The sequence below is a fragment of the Salmo salar genome, chromosome 05 (genome assembly GCF_965601325.2).
Source record: "Salmo salar chromosome 05, fSalSal1, whole genome shotgun sequence".
NCBI classification, from domain to species: Eukaryota; Metazoa; Chordata; class Actinopteri; order Salmoniformes; family Salmonidae; genus Salmo; species Salmo salar.
This window is the reverse complement of record NC_138295.1, coordinates 89056729-89078609: the sequence shown is the minus strand read 5'-3', so window position 1 is coordinate 89078609 and position 21881 is coordinate 89056729. Positions and strand designations below refer to the sequence as shown.

Genomic DNA, 21881 nt, shown 5'->3' with positions numbered 1-21881 from the left:
ATATGTTCACCATCTAAATGTCTATATCAATATGTTCACCATCTAAATGCCTATATCAATATGTTCACCATCTAAATGTCTATATCAATATGTTCACCATCTAAATGCCTATATCCGTATGTTCACCATCTAAATGCCTATATCTATATGTTCACCATCTAAATGTCTATATCAATATGTTCACCATCTAAATGTCTATATCAATATGTTCACCATCTAAATGTCCTATATCAATATGTTCACCATCTAAATGTCTATATCATATGTTCACCATCTAAATGTCTATATCTATATGTTCACCATCTAAATGTCTATATCTATATGTTCACCATCTAAATGTCTATATCTATACCATCTAAATGTCTATATCAATATGTTCACCATCTAAATGTCTATATCAATATGTTCACCATCTAAATGTCTATATCAATATGTTCACCATCTAAATGTCTATATCAATATGTTCACCATCTAAATGCCTATATCCGTATGTTCACCATCTAAATGCCTATATCTATACCATCTAAATGTCTATATCTATATGTTCACCATCTAAATGTCTATATCTATATGTTCACCATCTAAATGTCTATATCTATACCATCTAAATGTCTATATCAATATGTTCACCATCTAAATGTCTATATCAATATGTTCACCATCTAAATGTCTATCCATATGTTCACCATCTAAATGTCTATCCATATGTTCACCATCTAAATGTCTATATCTATACCATCTAAATGTCTATATCAATATGTTCACCATCTAAATGTCTATATCCATATGTTCACCATCTAAATGTCTATCCGTATGTTCACCATCTAAATGTCTATCCGTATGTTCACCATCTAAATGTCTATATCAATATGTTCACCATCTAAATGTCTATATCTATATGTTCACCATCTAAATGTCTATATCCGTATGTTCACCATCTAAATGTCTATATCAATATGTTCACCATCTAAATGTCTATATCCGTATGTTCACCATCTAAATGCCTATATCTATATGTTCACCATCTAAATGTCTATATCAATATGTTCACCATCTAAATGTCTATATCAATATGTTCACCATCTAAATTCCTATATCAATATGTTCACCATCTAAATGTCTATATCTATACCATCTAAATGTCTATATCTATATGTTCACCATCTAAATGTCTATATCAATATGTTCACCATCTAAATGTCTATATCTATACCATCTAAATGTCTATATCAATATGTTCACCATCTAAATGTCTATATCTATATGTTCACCATCTAAATGCCTATATCAATATGTTCACCATCTAAATGTCTATATCTATATGTTCACCATCTAAATGTCTATATCTATACCATCTAAATGTCTATATCAATATGTTCACCATCTAAATGTCTATATCTATATGTTCACCATCTAAATGTCTATATCTATACCATCTAAATGTCTATATCAATATGTTCACCATCTAAATGTCTATATCAATATGTTCACCATCTAAATGTCTATATCAATATGTTCACCATCTAAATGTCTATATCCGTATGTTCACCATCTAAATGTCTATATCTATATGTTCACCATCTAAATGTCTATATCCGTATGTTCACCATCTAAATGTCTATATCAATATGTTCACCATCTAAATGTCTATATCTATATGTTCACCATCTAAATGTCTATATCTATGTTCACCATCTAAATGTCTATATCATATGTTCACCATCTAAATGTCTATATCAATATGTTCACCATCTAAATGTCTATATCAATATGTTCACCATCTAAATGTCTATATCAATATGTTCACCATCTAAATGTCTATATCAATATGTTCACCATCTAAATGTCTATATCAATATGTTCACCATCTAAATGTCTATATCTATATGTTCACCATCTAAATGCCTATATCAATATGTTCACCATCTAAATGTCTATATCTATATGTTCACCATCTAAATGTCTATATCTATACCATCTAAATGTCTATATCAATATGTTCACCATCTAAATGTCTATATCTATATGTTCACCATCTAAATGTCTATATCTATACCATCTAAATGTCTATATCCGTATGTTCACCATCTAAATGTCTATATCAATATGTTCACCATCTAAATGTCTATATCAATATGTTCACCATCTAAATGTCTATATCCGTATGTTCACCATCTAAATGTCTATATCTATATGTTCACCATCTAAATGTCTATATCCGTATGTTCACCATCTAAATGTCTATATCAATATGTTCACCATCTAAATGTCTATATCTATATGTTCACCATCTAAATGTCTATATCTATACCATCTAAATGTCTATATCTATACCATCTAAATGTCTATATCAATATGTTCACCATCTAAATGTCTATATCAATATGTTCACCATCTAAATGTCTATATCAATATGTTCACCATCTAAATGTCTATATCAATATGTTCACCATCTAAATGTCTATATCAATATGTTCACCATCTAAATGCCTATATCTATATGTTCACCATCTAAATGCCTATATCAATATGTTCACCATCTAAATGTCTATATCTATATGTTCACCATCTAAATGTCTATATCAATATGTTCACCATCTAAATGCCTATATCTATATGTTCACCATCTAAATGTCTATATCTATACCATCTAAATGTCTATATCTATACCATCTAAATGTCTATATCCGTATGTTCACCATCTAAATGTCTATATCAATATGTTCACCATCTAAATGCCTATATCAATATGTTCACCATCTAAATGTCTATATCTATACCATCTAAATGTCTATATCTATATGTTCACCATCTAAATGTCTATATCAATATGTTCACCATCTAAATGTCTATATCTATATGTTCACCATCTAAATGTCTATATCCGTATGTTCACCATCTAAATGTCTATATCTATACCATCTAAATGTCTATATCTATATGTTCACCATCTAAATGTCTATATCTATACCATCTAAATGTCTATATCTATATGTTCACCATCTAAATGTCTATATCAATATGTTCACCATCTAAATGTCTATATCTATATGTTCACCATCTAAATGTCTATATCTATACCATCTAAATGTCTATATCTATATGTTCACCATCTAAATGTCTATATCAATATGTTCACCATCTAAATGTCTATATCTATATGTTCACCATCTAAATGTCTATATCAATATGTTCACCATCTAAATGTCTATATCTATACCATCTAAATGTCTATATCTATATGTTCACCATCTAAATGTCTATATCAATATGTTCACCATCTAAATGTCTATATCAATATGTTCACCATCTAAATGTCTATATCAATATGTTCACCATCTAAATGTCTATATCTATATGTTCACCATCTAAATGTCTATATCTATATGTTCACCATCTAAATGTCTATATCTATACCATCTAAATGTCTATATCAATATGTTCACCATCTAAATGTCTATATCAATATGTTCACCATCTAAATGTCTATATCAATATGTTCACCATCTAAATGTCTATATCAATATGTTCACCATCTAAATGTCTATATCAATATGTTCACCATCTAAATGCCTATATCTATATGTTCACCATCTAAATGCCTATATCAATATGTTCACCATCTAAATGTCTATATCAATATGTTCACCATCTAAATGTCTACATCAATATGTTCACCATCTAAATGTCTATATCAATATGTTCACCATCTAAATGTCTATATCAATATGTTCACCATCTAAATGTCTATATCAATATGTTCACCATCTAAATGTCTATATCTATACCATCTAAATGTCTATATCCGTATGTTCACCATCTAAATGTCTATATCAATATGTTCACCATCTAAATGTCTATATCAATATGTTCACCATCTAAATGTCTATATCAATATGTTCACCATCTAAATGTCTATATCCGTATGTTCACCATCTAAATGTCTATATCTATATGTTCACCATCTAAATGTCTATATCTATACCATCTAAATGTCTATATCAATATGTTCACCATCTAAATGTCTATATCAATATGTTCACCATCTAAATGTCTATATCCGTATGTTCACCATCTAAATGTCTATATCAATATGTTCACCATCTAAATGTCTATATCTATATGTTCACCATCTAAATGTCTATATCTATACCATCTAAATGTCTATATCAATATGTTCACCATCTAAATGTCTATATCAATATGTTCACCATCTAAATGTCTATATCAATATGTTCACCATCTAAATGTCTATCCGTATGTTCACCATCTAAATGTCTATATCTATATGTTCACCATCTAAATGTCTATATCAATATGTTCACCATCTAAATGTCTATATCTATACCATCTAAATGCCTATATCAATATGTTCACCATCTAAATGTCTATATCTATATGTTCACCATCTAAATGTCTATATCTATACCATCTAAATGTCTATATCCGTATGTTCACCATCTAAATGTCTATATCTATACCATCTAAATGCCTATATCAATATGTTCACCATCTAAATGTCTATATCCGTATGTTCACCATCTAAATGCCTATATCTATACCATCTAAATGTCTATATCTATATGTTCACCATCTAAATGTCTATATCTATATGTTCACCATCTAAATGTCTATATCTATATGTTCACCATCTAAATGTCTATATCCGTATGTTCACCATCTAAATGTCTATATCTATATGTTCACCATCTAAATGTCTATATCCGTATGTTCACCATCTAAATGTCTATATCTATATGTTCACCATCTAAATGTCTATATCTATACCATCTAAATGTCTATATCAATATGTTCACCATCTAAATGTCTATATCAATATGTTCACCATCTAAATGTCTATATCAATATGTTCACCATCTAAATGTCTATATCAATATGTTCACCATCTAAATGTCTATATCAATATGTTCACCATCTAAATGCCTATATCTATATGTTCACCATCTAAATGCCTATATCAATATGTTCACCATCTAAATGTCTATATCTATATGTTCACCATCTAAATGTCTATATCAATATGTTCACCATCTAAATGCCTATATCTATATGTTCACCATCTAAATGTCTATATCTATACCATCTAAATGTCTATATCTATACCATCTAAATGTCTATATCTATATGTTCACCATCTAAATGTCTATATCAATATGTTCACCATCTAAATGTCTATATCTATATGTTCACCATCTAAATGTCTATATCCGTATGTTCACCATCTAAATGTCTATATCTATACCATCTAAATGTCTATATCTATATGTTCACCATCTAAATGTCTATATCTATACCATCTAAATGTCTATATCTATATGTTCACCATCTAAATGTCTATATCAATATGTTCACCATCTAAATGTCTATATCTATATGTTCACCATCTAAATGTCTATATCTATACCATCTAAATGTCTATATCTATATGTTCACCATCTAAATGTCTATATCAATATGTTCACCATCTAAATGTCTATATCTATATGTTCACCATCTAAATGTCTATATCAATATGTTCACCATCTAAATGTCTATATCTATACCATCTAAATGTCTATATCTATACCATCTAAATGTCTATATCTATATGTTCACCATCTAAATGTCTATATCAATATGTTCACCATCTAAATGTCTATATCAATATGTTCACCATCTAAATGTCTATATCAATATGTTCACCATCTAAATGTCTATATCTATATGTTCACCATCTAAATGTCTATATCTATATGTTCACCATCTAAATGTCTATATCTATACCATCTAAATGTCTATATCTATACCATCTAAATGTCTATATCAATATGTTCACCATCTAAATGTCTATATCAATATGTTCACCATCTAAATGTCTATATCAATATGTTCACCATCTAAATGTCTATATCAATATGTTCACCATCTAAATGCCTATATCTATATGTTCACCATCTAAATGCCTATATCAATATGTTCACCATCTAAATGTCTATATCAATATGTTCACCATCTAAATGTCTACATCAATATGTTCACCATCTAAATGTCTATATCAATATGTTCACCATCTAAATGTCTATATCAATATGTTCACCATCTAAATGTCTATATCCGTATGTTCACCATCTAAATGTCTATATCTATATGTTCACCATCTAAATGTCTATATCTATACCATCTAAATGTCTATATCAATATGTTCACCATCTAAATGTCTATATCAATATGTTCACCATCTAAATGCCTATATCTATATGTTCACCATCTAAATGCCTATATCTATATGTTCACCATCTAAATGTCTATATCCGTATGTTCACCATCTAAATGTCTATATCTATATGTTCACCATCTAAATGTCTATATCAATATGTTCACCATCTAAATGTCTATATCTATACCATCTAAATGTCTATATCTATACCATCTAAATGTCTATATCCGTATGTTCACCATCTAAATGTCTATATCAATATGTTCACCATCTAAATGTCTATATCTATATGTTCACCATCTAAATGTCTATATCTATACCATCTAAATGTCTATATCCGTATGTTCACCATCTAAATGTCTATATCAATATGTTCACCATCTAAATGTCTATATCTATATGTTCACCATCTAAATGTCTATATCTATACCATCTAAATGTCTATATCCGTATGTTCACCATCTAAATGTCTATATCTATATGTTCACCATCTAAATGTCTATATCAATATGTTCACCATCTAAATGTCTATATCTATACCATCTAAATGCCTATATCAATATGTTCACCATCTAAATGTCTATATCTATATGTTCACCATCTAAATGTCTATATCTATACCATCTAAATGTCTATATCAATATGTTCACCATCTAAATGTCTATATCTATATGTTCACCATCTAAATGTCTATATCTATACCATCTAAATGTCTATATCCGTATGTTCACCATCTAAATGCCTATATCTATACCATCTAAATGTCTATATCTATATGTTCACCATCTAAATGTCTATATCTATATGTTCACCATCTAAATGCCTATATCTATATGTTCACCATCTAAATGCCTATATCAATATGTTCACCATCTAAATGTCTATATCTATATGTTCACCATCTGAATGTCTATATCCGTATGTTCACCATCTAAATGTCTATATCTATATGTTCACCATCTAAATGTCTATATCTATACCATCTAAATGTCTATATCAATATGTTCACCATCTAAATGTCTATATCAATATGTTCACCATCTAAATGTCTATATCAATATGTTCACCATCTAAATGTCTATATCAATATGTTCACCATCTAAATGTCTATATCAATATGTTCACCATCTAAATGCCTATATCTATATGTTCACCATCTAAATGCCTATATCAATATGTTCACCATCTAAATGTCTATATCTATATGTTCACCATCTAAATGTCTATATCAATATGTTCACCATCTAAATGCCTATATCTATATGTTCACCATCTAAATGTCTATATCTATACCATCTAAATGTCTATATCTATACCATCTAAATGTCTATATCTATATGTTCACCATCTAAATGTCTATATCAATATGTTCACCATCTAAATGTCTATATCTATATGTTCACCATCTAAATGTCTATATCCGTATGTTCACCATCTAAATGTCTATATCTATACCATCTAAATGTCTATATCTATATGTTCACCATCTAAATGTCTATATCTATACCATCTAAATGTCTATATCTATATGTTCACCATCTAAATGTCTATATCAATATGTTCACCATCTAAATGTCTATATCTATATGTTCACCATCTAAATGTCTATATCTATACCATCTAAATGTCTATATCTATATGTTCACCATCTAAATGTCTATATCAATATGTTCACCATCTAAATGTCTATATCTATATGTTCACCATCTAAATGTCTATATCAATATGTTCACCATCTAAATGTCTATATCTATACCATCTAAATGTCTATATCTATACCATCTAAATGTCTATATCTATATGTTCACCATCTAAATGTCTATATCAATATGTTCACCATCTAAATGTCTATATCAATATGTTCACCATCTAAATGTCTATATCAATATGTTCACCATCTAAATGTCTATATCTATATGTTCACCATCTAAATGTCTATATCTATATGTTCACCATCTAAATGTCTATATCTATACCATCTAAATGTCTATATCTATACCATCTAAATGTCTATATCAATATGTTCACCATCTAAATGTCTATATCAATATGTTCACCATCTAAATGTCTATATCAATATGTTCACCATCTAAATGCCTATATCTATATGTTCACCATCTAAATGCCTATATCAATATGTTCACCATCTAAATGTCTATATCAATATGTTCACCATCTAAATGTCTATATCAATATGTTCACCATCTAAATGTCTATATCTATATGTTCACCATCTAAATGTCTATATCCGTATGTTCACCATCTAAATGTCTATATCTATACCATCTAAATGTCTATATCTATATGTTCACCATCTAAATGTCTATATCTATACCATCTAAATGTCTATATCTATATGTTCACCATCTAAATGTCTATATCAATATGTTCACCATCTAAATGTCTATATCTATATGTTCACCATCTAAATGTCTATATCTATACCATCTAAATGTCTATATCTATATGTTCACCATCTAAATGTCTATATCAATATGTTCACCATCTAAATGTCTATATCTATATGTTCACCATCTAAATGTCTATATCAATATGTTCACCATCTAAATGTCTATATCTATACCATCTAAATGTCTATATCTATACCATCTAAATGTCTATATCTATATGTTCACCATCTAAATGTCTATATCAATATGTTCACCATCTAAATGTCTATATCAATATGTTCACCATCTAAATGTCTATATCAATATGTTCACCATCTAAATGTCTATATCTATATGTTCACCATCTAAATGTCTATATCTATATGTTCACCATCTAAATGTCTATATCTATACCATCTAAATGTCTATATCTATACCATCTAAATGTCTATATCAATATGTTCACCATCTAAATGTCTATATCAATATGTTCACCATCTAAATGTCTATATCAATATGTTCACCATCTAAATGTCTATATCAATATGTTCACCATCTAAATGCCTATATCTATATGTTCACCATCTAAATGCCTATATCAATATGTTCACCATCTAAATGTCTATATCAATATGTTCACCATCTAAATGTCTACATCAATATGTTCACCATCTAAATGTCTATATCAATATGTTCACCATCTAAATGTCTATATCAATATGTTCACCATCTAAATGTCTATATCCGTATGTTCACCATCTAAATGTCTATATCTATATGTTCACCATCTAAATGTCTATATCTATACCATCTAAATGTCTATATCAATATGTTCACCATCTAAATGTCTATATCAATATGTTCACCATCTAAATGCCTATATCTATATGTTCACCATCTAAATGCCTATATCTATATGTTCACCATCTAAATGTCTATATCCGTATGTTCACCATCTAAATGTCTATATCTATATGTTCACCATCTAAATGTCTATATCAATATGTTCACCATCTAAATGTCTATATCTATACCATCTAAATGTCTATATCTATACCATCTAAATGTCTATATCCGTATGTTCACCATCTAAATGTCTATATCAATATGTTCACCATCTAAATGTCTATATCTATATGTTCACCATCTAAATGTCTATATCTATACCATCTAAATGTCTATATCCGTATGTTCACCATCTAAATGTCTATATCAATATGTTCACCATCTAAATGTCTATATCTATATGTTCACCATCTAAATGTCTATATCTATACCATCTAAATGTCTATATCCGTATGTTCACCATCTAAATGTCTATATCTATATGTTCACCATCTAAATGTCTATATCAATATGTTCACCATCTAAATGTCTATATCTATACCATCTAAATGCCTATATCAATATGTTCACCATCTAAATGTCTATATCTATATGTTCACCATCTAAATGTCTATATCTATACCATCTAAATGTCTATATCAATATGTTCACCATCTAAATGTCTATATCTATATGTTCACCATCTAAATGTCTATATCTATACCATCTAAATGTCTATATCCGTATGTTCACCATCTAAATGCCTATATCTATACCATCTAAATGTCTATATCTATATGTTCACCATCTAAATGTCTATATCTATATGTTCACCATCTAAATGCCTATATCTATATGTTCACCATCTAAATGCCTATATCAATATGTTCACCATCTAAATGTCTATATCTATATGTTCACCATCTGAATGTCTATATCCGTATGTTCACCATCTAAATGTCTATATCTATATGTTCACCATCTAAATGTCTATATCTATACCATCTAAATGTCTATATCAATATGTTCACCATCTAAATGTCTATATCAATATGTTCACCATCTAAATGTCTATATCAATATGTTCACCATCTAAATGTCTATATCAATATGTTCACCATCTAAATGTCTATATCAATATGTTCACCATCTAAATGCCTATATCTATATGTTCACCATCTAAATGCCTATATCAATATGTTCACCATCTAAATGTCTATATCTATATGTTCACCATCTAAATGTCTATATCAATATGTTCACCATCTAAATGCCTATATCTATATGTTCACCATCTAAATGTCTATATCTATACCATCTAAATGTCTATATCTATACCATCTAAATGTCTATATCTATATGTTCACCATCTAAATGTCTATATCAATATGTTCACCATCTAAATGTCTATATCTATATGTTCACCATCTAAATGTCTATATCCGTATGTTCACCATCTAAATGTCTATATCTATACCATCTAAATGTCTATATCTATATGTTCACCATCTAAATGTCTATATCTATACCATCTAAATGTCTATATCTATATGTTCACCATCTAAATGTCTATATCAATATGTTCACCATCTAAATGTCTATATCTATATGTTCACCATCTAAATGTCTATATCTATACCATCTAAATGTCTATATCTATATGTTCACCATCTAAATGTCTATATCAATATGTTCACCATCTAAATGTCTATATCTATATGTTCACCATCTAAATGTCTATATCAATATGTTCACCATCTAAATGTCTATATCTATACCATCTAAATGTCTATATCTATACCATCTAAATGTCTATATCTATATGTTCACCATCTAAATGTCTATATCAATATGTTCACCATCTAAATGTCTATATCAATATGTTCACCATCTAAATGTCTATATCAATATGTTCACCATCTAAATGTCTATATCTATATGTTCACCATCTAAATGTCTATATCTATATGTTCACCATCTAAATGTCTATATCTATACCATCTAAATGTCTATATCTATACCATCTAAATGTCTATATCAATATGTTCACCATCTAAATGTCTATATCAATATGTTCACCATCTAAATGTCTATATCAATATGTTCACCATCTAAATGCCTATATCTATATGTTCACCATCTAAATGCCTATATCAATATGTTCACCATCTAAATGTCTATATCAATATGTTCACCATCTAAATGTCTACATCAATATGTTCACCATCTAAATGTCTATATCAATATGTTCACCATCTAAATGTCTATATCAATATGTTCACCATCTAAATGTCTATATCCGTATGTTCACCATCTAAATGTCTATATCTATATGTTCACCATCTAAATGTCTATATCTATACCATCTAAATGTCTATATCAATATGTTCACCATCTAAATGTCTATATCAATATGTTCACCATCTAAATGCCTATATCTATATGTTCACCATCTAAATGCCTATATCTATATGTTCACCATCTAAATGTCTATATCCGTATGTTCACCATCTAAATGTCTATATCTATATGTTCACCATCTAAATGTCTATATCAATATGTTCACCATCTAAATGTCTATATCTATACCATCTAAATGTCTATATCTATACCATCTAAATGTCTATATCCGTATGTTCACCATCTAAATGTCTATATCAATATGTTCACCATCTAAATGTCTATATCTATATGTTCACCATCTAAATGTCTATATCTATACCATCTAAATGTCTATATCCGTATGTTCACCATCTAAATGTCTATATCAATATGTTCACCATCTAAATGTCTATATCTATATGTTCACCATCTAAATGTCTATATCTATACCATCTAAATGTCTATATCCGTATGTTCACCATCTAAATGTCTATATCTATATGTTCACCATCTAAATGTCTATATCAATATGTTCACCATCTAAATGTCTATATCTATACCATCTAAATGCCTATATCAATATGTTCACCATCTAAATGTCTATATCCGTATGTTCACCATCTAAATGCCTATATCTATACCATCTAAATGTCTATATCTATATGTTCACCATCTAAATGTCTATATCAATATGTTCACCATCTAAATGTCTATATCTATACCATCTAAATGTCTATATCCGTATGTTCACCATCTAAATGTCTATATCTATACCATCTAAATGCCTATATCAATATGTTCACCATCTAAATGTCTATATCTATATGTTCACCATCTAAATGTCTATATCTATACCATCTAAATGTCTATATCCGTATGTTCACCATCTAAATGCCTATATCTATACCATCTAAATGTCTATATCTATATGTTCACCATCTAAATGTCTATATCTATATGTTCACCATCTAAATGCCTATATCTATATGTTCACCATCTAAATGCCTATATCAATATGTTCACCATCTAAATGTCTATATCTATATGTTCACCATCTGAATGTCTATATCCGTATGTTCACCATCTAAATGTCTATATCTATATGTTCACCATCTAAATGTCTATATCAATATGTTCACCATCTAAATGTCTATATCTATATGTTCACCATCTAAATGTCTATATCAATATGTTCACCATCTAAATGTCTATATCTATATGTTCACCATCTAAATGTCTATATCAATATGTTCACCATCTAAATGTCTATATCTATATGTTCACCATCTAAATGTCTATATCAATATGTTCACCATCTAAATGTCTATATCTATATGTTCACCATCTAAATGTCTATATCCGTATGTTCACCATCTAAATGTCTATATCTATATGTTCACCATCTAAATGTCTATATCTATACCATCTAAATGTCTATATCAATATGTTCACCATCTAAATGTCTATATCTATACCATCTAAATGTCTATCCATATGTTCACCATCTAAATGTCTATATCAATATGTTCACCATCTAAATGTCTATATCAATATGTTCACCATCTAAATGTCTATATCAATATGTTCACCATCTAAATGTCTATATCAATATGTTCACCATCTAAATGTCTATATCAATATGTTCACCATCTAAATGTCTATATCAATATGTTCACCATCTAAATGTCTATATCAATATGTTCACCATCTAAATGCCTATATCTATATGTTCACCATCTAAATGTCTATATCAATATGTTCACCATCTAAATGTCTATATCAATATGTTCACCATCTAAATGCCTATATCAATATGTTCACCATCTAAATGCCTATATCAATATGTTCACCATCTAAATGTCTATATCTATATGTTCACCATCTAAATGTCTATATCAATATGTTCACCATCTAAATGCCTATATCAATATGTTCACCATCTAAATGCCTATATCAATATGTTCACCATCTAAATGTCTATATCTATACCATCTAAATGTCTATATCAATATGTTCACCATCTAAATGTCTATATCAATATGTTCACCATCTAAATGTCTATATCATTATGTTCACCATCTAAATGTCTATATCAATATGTTCACCATCTAAATGTCTATATCAATATGTTCACCATCTAAATGCCTATATCTATACCATCTAAATGCCTATATCCATATGTTCACCATCTAAATGTCTATATCTATACCATCTAAATGCCTATATCAATATGTTCACCATCTAAATGTCTATATCTATATGTTCACCATCTAAATGTCTATATCAATATGTTCACCATCTAAATGTCTATATCAATATGTTCACCATCTAAATGCCTATATCCATATGTTCACCATCTAAATGCCTATATCTATACCATCTAAATGCCTATATCAATATGTTCACCATCTAAATGTCTATATCTATATGTTCACCATCTAAATGTCTATATCAATATGTTCACCATCTAAATGTCTATATCAATATGTTCACCATCTAAATGTCTATATCTATATGTTCACCATCTAAATGTCTATCCGTATGTTCACCATCTAAATGTCTATATCCGTATGTTCACCATCTAAATGTCTATATCAATATGTTCACCATCTAAATGTCTATATCCGTATGTTCACCATCTAAATGCCTATATCAATATGTTCACCATCTAAATGCCTATATCAATATGTTCACCATCTAAATGCCTATATCAATATGTTCACCATCTAAATGTCTATATCAATATGTTCACCATCTAAATGTCTATATCTATATGTTCACCATCTAAATGTCTATATCCGTATGTTCACCATCTAAATGCCTATATCAATATGTTCACCATCTAAATGCCTATATCAATATGTTCACCATCTAAATGCCTATATCAATATGTTCACCATCTAAATGTCTATATCTATACCATCTAAATGTCTATATCAATATGTTCACCATCTAAATGTCTATATCTATACCATCTAAATGTCTATATCTATATGTTCACCATCTAAATGTCTATATCTATACCATCTAAATGTCTATATCTATATGTTCACCATCTAAATGCCTATATCAATATGTTCACCATCTAAATGCCTATATCAATATGTTCACCATCTAAATGTCTATATCAATATGTTCACCATCTAAATGTCTATATCAATATGTTCACCATCTAAATTCCTATATCTATATGTTCACCATCTAAATGTCTATATCTATATGTTCACCATCTAAATGCCTATATCTATATGTTCACCATCTAAATGCCTATATCAATATGTTCACCATCTAAATGTCTATATCTATATGTTCACCATCTAAATGTCTATATCCGTATGTTCACCATCTAAATGTCTATATCTATATGTTCACCATCTAAATGTCTATATCAATATGTTCACCATCTAAATGTCTATATCTATATGTTCACCATCTAAATGTCTATATCAATATGTTCACCATCTAAATGTCTATATCTATATGTTCACCATCTAAATGTCTATATCAATATGTTCACCATCTAAATGTCTATATCTATATGTTCACCATCTAAATGTCTATATCAATATGTTCACCATCTAAATGTCTATATCTATATGTTCACCATCTAAATGTCTATATCCGTATGTTCACCATCTAAATGTCTATATCTATATGTTCACCATCTAAATGTCTATATCTATACCATCTAAATGTCTATATCAATATGTTCACCATCTAAATGTCTATATCTATACCATCTAAATGTCTATATCCATATGTTCACCATCTAAATGTCTATATCAATATGTTCACCATCTAAATGTCTATATCAATATGTTCACCATCTAAATGTCTATATCAATATGTTCACCATCTAAATGTCTATATCAATATGTTCACCATCTAAATGTCTATATCAATATGTTCACCATCTAAATGTCTATATCAATATGTTCACCATCTAAATGTCTATATCAATATGTTCACCATCTAAATGCCTATATCTATATGTTCACCATCTAAATGTCTATATCAATATGTTCACCATCTAAATGTCTATATCAATATGTTCACCATCTAAATGCCTATATCAATATGTTCACCATCTAAATGCCTATATCAATATGTTCACCATCTAAATGTCTATATCTATATGTTCACCATCTAAATGTCTATATCAATATGTTCACCATCTAAATGCCTATATCAATATGTTCACCATCTAAATGCCTATATCAATATGTTCACCATCTAAATGTCTATATCTATACCATCTAAATGTCTATATCAATATGTTCACCATCTAAATGTCTATATCAATATGTTCACCATCTAAATGTCTATATCATTATGTTCACCATCTAAATGTCTATATCAATATGTTCACCATCTAAATGTCTATATCAATATGTTCACCATCTAAATGTCTATATCTATACCATCTAAATGCCTATATCCATATGTTCACCATCTAAATGTCTATATCTATACCATCTAAATGCCTATATCAATATGTTCACCATCTAAATGTCTATATCTATATGTTCACCATCTAAATGTCTATATCAATATGTTCACCATCTAAATGTCTATATCAATATGTTCACCATCTAAATGCCTATATCCATATGTTCACCATCTAAATGCCTATATCATATGTTCACCATCTAAATGCCTATATCAATATGTTCACCATCTAAATGTCTATATCTATATGTTCACCATCTAAATGTCTATATCAATATGTTCACCATCTAAATGTCTATATCAATATGTTCACCATCTAAATGTCTATATCTATATGTTCACCATCTAAATGTCTATATCGATATGTTCACCATCTAAATGTCTATATCCGTATGTTCACCATCTAAATGTCTATATCAATATGTTCACCATCTAAATGTCTATATCCGTATGTTCACCATCTAAATGCCTATATCAATATGTTCACCATCTAAATGCCTATATCAATATGTTCACCATCTAAATGCCTATATCAATATGTTCACCATCTAAATGTCTATATCAATATGTTCACCATCTAAATGTCTATATCTATATGTTCACCATCTAAATGTCTATATCCGTATGTTCACCATCTAAATGCCTATATCAATATGTTCACCATCTAAATGCCTATATCAATATGTTCACCATCTAAATGCCTATATCAATATGTTCACCATCTAAATGTCTATATCTATACCATCTAAATGTCTATATCAATATGTTCACCATCTAAATGTCTATATCTATGTTCACCATCTAAATGTCTATATCTATATGTTCACCATCTAAATGTCTATATCTATACCATCTAAATGTCTATATCTATATGTTCACCATCTAAATGTCTATATCAATATGTTCACCATCTAAATGTCTATATCAATATGTTCACCATCTAAATGTCTATATCAATATGTTCACCATCTAAATGTCTATATCAATATGTTCACCATCTAAATGTCTATATCAATATGTTCACCATCTAAATGTCTATATCTATACCATCTAAATGTCTATATCTATACCATCTAAATGTCTATATCTATACCATCTAAATGTCTATATCATATGTTCACCATCTAAATGCCTATATCAATATGTTCACCATCTAAATGTCTATATCTATACCATCTAAATGTCTATATCTATATGTTCACCATCTAAATGTCTATATCAATATGTTCACCATCTAAATGTCTATATCTATATGTTCACCATCTAAATGTCTATATCTATACCATCTAAATGTCTATATCTATATGTTCACCATCTAAATGTCTATATCAATATGTTCACCATCTAAATGTCTATATCAATATGTTCACCATCTAAATGTCTATATCAATATGTTCACCATCTAAATGTCTATATCAATATGTTCACCATCTAAATGTCTATATCTATATGTTCACCATCTAAATGTCTATATCAATATGTTCACCATCTAAATGTCTATATCAATATGTTCACCATCTAAATGCCTATATCAATATGTTCACCATCTAAATGTCTATATCTATACCATCTAAATGTCTATATCTATACCATCTAAATGTCTATATCTATACCATCTAAATGTCTATATCTATACCATCTAAATGTCTATATCAATATGTTCACCATCTAAATGTCTATATCATATGTTCACCATCTAAATGTCTATATCTATATGTTCACCATCTAAATGTCTATATCATATGTTCACCATCTAAATGTCTATATCTATATGTTCACCATCTAAATGTCTATATCTATACCATCTAAATGTCTATATCTATATGTTCACCATCTAAATGCCTATATCAATATGTTCACCATCTAAATGTCTATATCAATATGTTCACCATCTAAATGCCTATATCAATATGTTCACCATCTAAATGTCTATATCAATATGTTCACCATCTAAATGTCTATATCTATATGTTCACCATCTAAATGCCTATATCAATATGTTCACCATCTAAATGTCTATATCTATATGTTCACCATCTAAATGTCTATATCTATATGTTCACCATCTAAATGTCTATATCTATATGTTCACCATCTAAATGTCTATATCTATATGTTCACCATCTAAATGTCTATATCAATATGTTCACCATCTAAATGTCTATATCAATATGTTCACCATCTAAATGTCTATATCCATATGTTCACCATCTAAATGTCTATATCAATATGTTCACCATCTAAATGTCTATATCAATATGTTCACCATCTAAATGTCTATATCAATATGTTCACCATCTAAATGTCTATATCTATACCATCTAAATGTCTATATCTATATGTTCACCATCTAAATGTCTATATCTATACCATCTAAATGTCTATATCTATATGTTCACCATCTAAATGTCTATATCATATGTTCACCATCTAAATGTCTATATCTATATGTTCACCATCTAAATGTCTATATCTATATGTTCACCATCTAAATGTCTATATCCATATGTTCACCATCTAAATGTCTATATCCGTATGTTCACCATCTAAATGTCTATATCTATATGTTCACCATCTAAATGTCTATATCAGTATGTTCACCATCTAAATGCCTATATCAATATGTTCACCATCTAAATGTCTATATCAATATGTTCACCATCTAAATGTCTATATCTATATGTTCACCATCTAAATGTCTATATCAATATGTTCACCATCTAAATGTCTATATCATATGTTCACCATCTAAATGTCTATATCTATATGTTCACCATCTAAATGTCTATATCATATGTTCACCATCTAAATGTCTATATCTATATGTTCACCATCTAAATGCCTATATCAATATGTTCACCATCTAAATGCCTATATCAATATGTTCACCATCTAAATGTCTATATCCATATGTTCACCATCTAAATGTCTATATCAGTATGTTCACCATCTAAATGTCTATATCTATATGTTCACCATCTAAATGTCTATATCCATATGTTCACCATCTAAATGTCTATATCAATATGTTCACCATCTAAATGCCTATATCAATATGTTCACCATCTAAATGTCTATATCTATATGTTCACCATCTAAATGTCTATATCTATATGTTCACCATCTAAATGTCTATATCTATACCATCTAAATGTCTATATCTATGTTCACCATCTAAATGTCTATATCTATGTTCACCATCTAAATGTCTATATCTATATGTTCACCATCTAAATGTCTATATCTATACCATCTAAATGTCTATATCTATGTTCACCATCTAAATGTCTATATCATATGTTCACCATCTAAATGTCTATATCTATACCATCTAAATGCCTATATCAATATGTTCACCATCTAAATGTCTATATCTATATGTTCACCATCTAAATGTCTATATCAATATGTTCACCATCTAAATGCCTATATCAATATGTTCACCATCTAAATGCCTATATCAATATGTTCACCATCTAAATGTCTATATCTATACCATCTAAATGTCTATATCAATATGTTCACCATCTAAATGTCTATATCTATACCATCTAAATGCCTATATCTATATGTTCACCATCTAAATGTCTATATCAATATGTTCACCATCTAAATGCCTATATCAATATGTTCACCATCTAAATGTCTATATCAATATGTTCACCATCTAAATGTCTATATCTATACCATCTAAATGTCTATATCTATATGTTCACCATCTAAATGTCTATATCAATATGTTCACCATCTAAATGTCTATATCATATGTTCACCATCTAAATGTCTATATCAATATGTTCACCATCTAAATGTCTATATCAATATGTTCACCATCTAAATGCCTATATCTATACCATCTAAATGTCTATATCTATATGTTCACCATCTAAATGTCTATATCAATATGTTCACCATCTAAATGTCTATATCCATATGTTCACCATCTAAATGTCTATATCAATATGTTCACCATCTAAATGTCTATATCAATATGTTCACCATCTAAATGTCTATATCAATATGTTCACCATCTAAATGTCTATATCTATATGTTCACCATCTAAATGTCTATATCATATGTTCACCATCTAAATGTCTATATCTATATGTTCACCATCTAAATGTCTATATCAATATGTTCACCATCTAAATGTCTATATCTATATGTTCACCATCTAAATGTCTATATCAATATGTTCACCATCTAAATGCCTATATCAATATGTTCACCATCTAAATGTCTATATCTATACCATCTAAATGTCTATATCTATATGTTCACCATCTAAATGTCTATATCTATATGTTCACCATCTAAATGTCTATATCTATACCATCTAAATGTCTATATCAATATGTTCACCATCTAAATGTCTATATCTATACCATCTAAATGTCTATATCAATATGTTCACCATCTAAATGTCTATATCTATATGTTCACCATCTAAATGTCTATATCTATATGTTCACCATCTAAATGCCTATATCAATATGTTCACCATCTAAATGTCTATATCAATATGTTCACCATCTAAATGTCTATATCTATATGTTCACCATCTAAATGTCTATATCTATATGTTCACCATCTAAATGTCTATATCTATACCATCTAAATGTCTATATCAATATGTTCACCATCTAAATGTCTATATCTATATGTTCACCATCTAAATGTCTATATCAATATGTTCACCATCTAAATGTCTATATCTATACCATCTAAATGTCTATATCAATATGTTCACCATCTAAATGTCTATATCAATATGTTCACCATCTAAATGTCTATATCAATATGTTCACCATCTAAATGTCTATATCTATATGTTCACCATCTAAATGTCTATATCATATGTTCACCATCTAAATGTCTATATCAATATGTTCACCATCTAAATGTCTATATCTATATGTTCACCATCTAAATGTCTATATCTATATGTTCACCATCTAAATGTCTATATCAATATGTTCACCATCTAAATGTCTATATCAATATGTTCACCATCTAAATGTCTATATCTATATGTTCACCATCTAAATGTCTATATCATATGTTCACCATCTAAATGTCTATATCAATATGTTCACCATCTAAATGTCTATATCAATATGTTCACCATCTAAATGTCTATATCTATATGTTCACCATCTAAATGTCTATATCAATATGTTCACCATCTAAATGTCTATATCATATGTTCACCATCTAAATGTCTATATCAATATGTTCACCATCTAAATGTCTATATCATATGTTCACCATCTAAATGTCTATATCTATATGTTCACCATCTAAATGTCTATATCATATGTTCACCATCTAAATGCCTATATCAATATGTTCACCATCTAAATGTCTATATCTATATGTTCACCATCTAAATGTCTATATCTATATGTTCACCATCTAAATGTCTATATCAATATGTTCACCATCTAAATGTCTATATCTATATGTTCACCATCTAAATGTCTATATCAATATGTTCACCATCTAAATGTCTATATCAATATGTTCACCATCTAAATGTCTATATCAATATGTTCACCATCTAAATGTCTATATCAATATGTTCACCATCTAAATGTCTATATCATATGTTCACCAT

The 21881-nt window shown here is 28.6% G+C and overlaps 1 protein-coding gene across 4 annotated transcripts in view; it reads left to right on the top strand.

The window, feature by feature from the left end:
* zfat (zinc finger and AT hook domain containing) overlaps positions 1-21881 on the top strand; it is a 66395-nt gene that overhangs the window by 32499 nt on the left and 12015 nt on the right. The gene's annotated exons all lie outside the window — the stretch shown is intronic.